This window comes from Callorhinus ursinus, unplaced genomic scaffold, assembly GCF_003265705.2.
Source record: "Callorhinus ursinus isolate GAN/ISIS: 27379988/994484 unplaced genomic scaffold, GSC_fseal_2.0 scaffold32, whole genome shotgun sequence".
Taxonomy (NCBI): Eukaryota; Metazoa; Chordata; class Mammalia; order Carnivora; family Otariidae; genus Callorhinus; species Callorhinus ursinus.
This window is the reverse complement of record NW_027397094.1, coordinates 18,148,391-18,154,495: the sequence shown is the minus strand read 5'-3', so window position 1 is coordinate 18,154,495 and position 6,105 is coordinate 18,148,391.

The following is a 6,105-nucleotide window of genomic DNA, read 5'->3' as shown; positions in this document are numbered from 1 at the left end:
GCGCGGGGATGCGGCGCCTCCGCCAGCCCCGGGCTCCGAGGCCCACGGCCCCGGCCCACCCGTCCGAGACGCCCGCCCGCCCAAGCCCCCAGTAGGCGCCGTCCCAGGCGCCTGCCACCGCAGGAGGCCTCGGTTAGGGTCTGGTGTTGGTGCCGGGTCCGGGGAACGGTGCCCTCCGCCCCCCCATCCTTTCCCGGCCGGCGACCCGCGGCGCTCCCCTCCTGACGCACCTGCCCTGCTCGCGTTTCCCAGAGACGAGTGCACGCGTTGGCTCTTGGCTTCCCTCCTGTGTTCACAGCACCTGTTACTCTGGTTTTAACCTCTTTAACCTCTTTTTACGCTTTAGTACAATTCCTTTCTGGTCGGTACCCCAAACATTTTTTTAAACTTAATTAAAACCGCTAACCCACCCTCTCAGAGACCTTTGTACAAAAAACCTTGACAGATTTCAGTTGTGTTGTGCGAAAGTATACAACGTTGCTCTAGTCGCTACAGTTTCCAGAGTGGCCCCAGGCAGATTCTTAACCTCTATTGAAAGGAGCCTTGATACGTTCTTTACAAAAAGATCTGAAAGAAGCTTTGGAAAATCAAAAATAATTAGCAGTTGAAAAGCAGGCCTAGGCCCGGAGTGAGTTACCCAGTTCTGGCTTCCATACCGGGATTCCCATCCCCCACCCCCACCCCTTCACCTACAGTGTTTTTCTCACCTACTACTTTGCTTCTCCCTTTGTGGGGCAGAAGCCCCAGCCCCTCGTAGCTGAATGATCCAGAGGTAGATACTGCTCAAGTGGGACAGGTCAGACTATCCTGAGAACTTGAAGTTAGCAGTCCAGGAGTCATTACCCCTGGGCTGTTAATGGCACTTTTCTGGACGGTCACTCCATGACCCCCACTGTTGACGTCCCCACAGTGGCCCTGAGTTTTCCCCTCCCCAACTTTACCTTTTATTCCTTGAAACTTCCTAATGCATTTCACTTTTGTTTAAGCTGTCCAGGGTTGGTTTCAGATGGTTGCAACCAAGAGAATTTTAACAAGTAACATTAATAACCTGGGGGGGAATGACCACATGCAGTTATATGAAACATGCAGAATACAATCTGTTTCAGTTGGTCTTGGCTGCACAATTAACCACCCCAAAAATTAGTGGTTTAAAACAATTAAGATTTATTATTTCTCATAACTCTGTGGGGTCAACCAGGCAGTTCGTCTGCGGGTTTCACGTGGCTGGGTTAGACTCATTCATACAGTTGCTTTCAGCTGGAGGGAGAGCTATCCTGTAAGGCTCCAGAGGGCCTGGTCATGGACCTGGCTGTGTACTGGCCCTAGTTTGGTCTCCTCACTGTGGCCTCATCCTCCAGGAGGCTAGACTGGCTTTTTCACCTGGTCCTCTCTTCTGAGAGGCTAATGACAGAAGCTGGAGGGCCTGGGAAGTTCATAAGCGTCTCTTCGGCTGCATACTAAGATTCAAACCACAAGGCCAGCCCAGATTCAGAGAGAGAGAGAAATAAACTCCACCCCCGCACGAGAAAAGCAGCAGCAAACTTACCTGGCAAAGGGGCATGAGTTCTGCACGGAGAAATGTGTGATCATGCCTTATAATCACACCTCTACACACAAAGTGTATAAGGTAAGATAACATTTTTTGTATAACAAAAAATAGAATTAAGAACAATTTATTTGTTTTACTTTCACCTGTTCTGCACAATTAAGGGTATTACTTTCTAATTTTTTTAAGTTATTATTCATCAGGGCTCATCCGCTTGGAAGTGACAAAAACCAATTCAACCAGCTTAAACAGAAAGGATATTTAGGGGTGCCTGGGTGGCTCAGTAGGTTAACCATCTGCCTTCAGCTCGGGTCATGATCCTGGGGTCCTGGGATCAAGAGCCTTGCATCGCAGGGCTCCCTTGGGGATCCTGCTTTTCCCTCTGCCTCTGCCACTCCCCCTGCTTGTGCTCCCTCCCCCCCCATCAAATAAATAAATAAATCTTTAGGAAGAAAGGAAGGGAGGGAGGGAGGGAGGAAGGAGGGATATTTAGTGACTCTAGCAAAGCTAAACCCAGGGACCTGGTCAATGTCATTGGGATTCTGTTTCTTTCCGTCTTCGAGCTCTGCTTTCCTCCTGGGGCTGGCTTCTTTGTCTCCCACCGTAAATGGACTTCCTCCACATAGCTGAGGAAATACCCTTGTAGCCCCAAGCTTGTGATGTCTTAGCACTGGATCACCAGCAAGAGAGAACTTCTCGGTATTCCAGTTATAGAGAAAGATTCTTTAGTCACATGCTTAGCTGTTGCTGGGTGTGGGAAGGGATATGACTGTCCAAGCCTGGGTTACAATGCCCATCACTATGGAAGGCGATAGGGTGGCAGGCTGAGAGTGACAGCCCCAGGAAAAGCACATGGAATAAGGAGGGAGCGGCTCCTCAGAAGGAAAAGTAGTAGGCAGACAAAACTGCGTGTGCCCATGTGTATGTTTGTCTTTGTGTCTAAGAACAGGAGAAGAGCGTTCTAATTTCACAGCACTTGTTGGGGGCGGGGGAACTGGGAGGTAGATGATCACAAGTAAGGTACAGCTGTTACGAAATTGAATACAGGGCACCTGGGTGGCTCAGTCAGTTGAGCGGCTGCCTTCAGCTCAGGTCATGATCCCAGGGTCCTGGGATGGAGCCCCGCATCGGGCTCCCTGCTCAGCGGGGAGCCTGCTTCTCCCTCTCCCTCTGCCCCTGCCCCCCCCCACTTGTGATCTCTCTCTCTCTCTCTCTCTCTCTGTCAAATAAATAAATAAAATCTTTTTAAAAAAAAGAAATTGAATAGAATCATAAGCAGTATCTATCAAATTGTATTTCTCTATCAGGGTGGTAAACATTCCCTCTAAAGAACCCTCTGTTCATATAGTACTGAAAGCAGCCAGTGTGGATGAGAGAGCCCCTTTGTTCTGCAGGCAGAATTGGGGCCACTGAGCAGAGATAACACGCCACAACTGTGGAAAACGTTGTGGACTTGGATCTGATTTCTAAAGCAAGAGGGAAATTTTAGGGATGGCCTGAGAAGCTCACAGAAGAAATAGGGAGGGTGGAAAATGAGCAGGCATCGAGGAGACCCCCGAGGCCTGGCTGCAGGGTCCTGGACAGACAGGAGAGGGAAGATCTGGCCCCTCGACTTTGGGAGAGGCAGCCCTAGCCCCTGGGGAGAACCTCTCCCCCCCCCGCCCCGCCCCCGGGGGACTGGGGAGCCAATAGAAAGGAATGCTGCACTCCCGAAGATTATAGGAAAATAGTGTATATTTGCTACATAGGCATAGAGATCCCATCTAAGACCTGCTAGGATAAGTCTGGCCAGCCGTGGAATAGCAGCCTCACAAAAGGGGAGCATTTCAAGCTGTTCTCCACCTTTAGTGGCGCACCCCTAATTCTTTGAGCTCCCCACTTCTCAGAGCCCTTCCACCCAAAGCCTCTGGTGCTATCACCCCCAGGGTGCTACCCCGTCCTGTGCCAATAACCTTGTCCTGAGCTGGGGAGGCTGTCTTGCAAGTGCTTCCTCCACCTCACTCTTCCTTTCTTCTGAGATGTTCTTTCCATGTCATATGCTCTCCTCTCAACTCTCCCTCCCCTCTACCCCCTCTCCAAATACATACATACTCAGAAGTCCCCTGTCCACTCTGCCCTCTTTATAACCCCACCTCCCAGTGGAGAAGCTACAAATGCTCCATATTTTCCCTAGTCTCTCTTGCAGCCAGAGTGCTGTTGTGAGGCCCTAAAACTCTGATCATCAGTTACTGCTGCCCCCAGGCTCGGCATCAGGGTTTACTGTTGCATGGAAGCAAGGACCAGGAGACTCTGGCTGAAATGCCAAGTTCAAGCCTGAATTCCTGGAGCAGCGGTGACCACGGTGCTTAGAGAAATGCTGGCATCCAGAGCTCAAGGGAAGCCAGCCGCATATCTAACACTCCTGGGCAGTGGCGGTCTCCGTTACTGTTCTTCCTCTCAGAGCTCTAAGCCTGTTTTTTGTTTTGTTTTATTTTGTTTTTCAAGATTTTGGAAGCCACCCAGGCAAGTTTTAAATAGGTGTCTTTTCTTCTAAAATTAGCAGAGTTGATTTCTCTGATGAATAATTAAGCACTTTGTTGAATACACTGGAAGGTCCTGAGTCTTCCTCCTCTCTGCAGGGGTCCCCAGGTTCCTTGGCAGCTTCCCATTCCTCCTTCTCCTTGTTTAAACTAAGGATTCCCCATTCGCCCCTCGCCTCTTTCTTCCTGCTGTCTCTGCACAAGGGATCCCATAACAGTGATGACCTCTCTCGTGGCATCGACGCCCCCACGTCCTGCCCCTCTCTGCAGGGCCAGACAAACTTGCAGCTTATTGTCCACTATCTCCTTGTGCATAGCTCGCTAATACTGAGTGCTCCGTGTTCAGATCTGCCATCTTGCTCCCTCCACCAAGCCCTTCTCCTGCATTCCCACTTGCTGCTAACAGCATTTCCTTCTCCCACTCGCAGAGCCAACCTGTCGGAGTCATCTTTGCGACTGGGTACTCCACATGCAATCACTTGCTGGTGGGATCCTATCGATCACACAGTGGCTCGTGTGCCCATCCTCTCACCACCTCATCATCCCAGTTGGGGGCACACTCACAAGCACCAAGCCCCCTTCAGGGCCCTGCAGAGAGCAAGGACCTGAGCAAATAAGGGTCTACACCAGGGGCAGGCCTAGCTGAGTTACTGTACCCACAGGGCCTCCCCCAATCCTCAGCTGGAGGGGAAGCCAGGCCTTTGCCCTGGAAAGGAGCTTTCAGAGCTGCAGGCTGATCTAGACTCTAAATAAGAGCACAGAAAAAAATAACACTTAAACATTAAACAAAATCATCAAGTGGAGCTCAGAACTGTTGAATTGCCTTCTTTCGCTCCTTGTCTACCATGAACGCAGCCAGGAACGATCATATACAAAATACAGATAGTTCCTTTCATATGAACAAGATCTAGACTAAGCAATTGTTTGACTGGGTTACTCCTGGTAGTCATAACCTTATTTCTCAAGGCCATACCAGCCACAGGAAAAATGAAAATATGCAAAATATTTAGCTTGAATATTTGCAAGCTAAAATGAATATATGCAAAAAAGTATTTAGTTTGAATTCCTTCCTACCAAGAAGCCTGGGGAAATCCCCCCAACTAGGTCTCCTGGAGCCCTGTTCACAGGGAGAGGGTGGCTGCACAGAGAACACCAGCCATATACACTCTCTCTGGGTGGAAGTCAGGTTACTCAGACTCTTCCCTACCAGGGGCTTCAGCAGTCCCACAAGGAAAACCACCCTAAGTCTTTCACTTACTGAGAATAGGCAAGGAGAGTTTCTGTGCCAGGATCCACTGACCCCAGACCCTGAGCTTGACCACTAATTTGAGCTCCTCTGAGAGGCTACTCAGCCCTGGGGCTGGCTCTCAGATGGGGACCCCCGTCTTAGTCCATTCAGGCTGCTGTAACAAAGTCCCATAGGCTTTGTAGCTTATGAACAACAGAAGTGCATTTCTCAGAGCTCTGGAGGCTGGATGTCTGAGATTAAGGTGACAGCACAGTTGGGTTCTGGTGACAGTCCTCTTCCTTGTTCATGGCTGGTGTCTTCTGGGTCTTCCCATGGCAGGAAAGGGGGTGAGGGAGTCCTCTGGGGCCTCTTTTATAAGGGCACTAGCCCCATTCAGGAGGGCTCTACCCTCATGGCAGAATCACCTCCCAGAGGCCCCATCTCCTAACACCAACTGATGGGGTGTGGGAGGGGTTGGATTCAACATATAAGTTGGGGTGGGGGGGGTCACAAACATTCAGACTGTAAAAACCCCTGTATCCTCCCTTCCTCCACCACTGCCACCTTCTACCTCCTGTTCTCCTTCATGCCCTAAACAGTCATACAAGCTCTTCCTCCTCCTTCCCCCTCCCTCTCCCCACCCCCTTCTCCCTCTTTCCTTGACTTCCAGCACAGTGCCTCTGACTCCCTCCAGAATGATCCCCCCCCCCCCCCCCCGCCCCCCGTCTTCCTACTCTTGGTCCTATCTAACAAAGAAACAAAAATATCTCCAATTACCTTGACTACTAGATAATAAGCCATCACATCCAGAA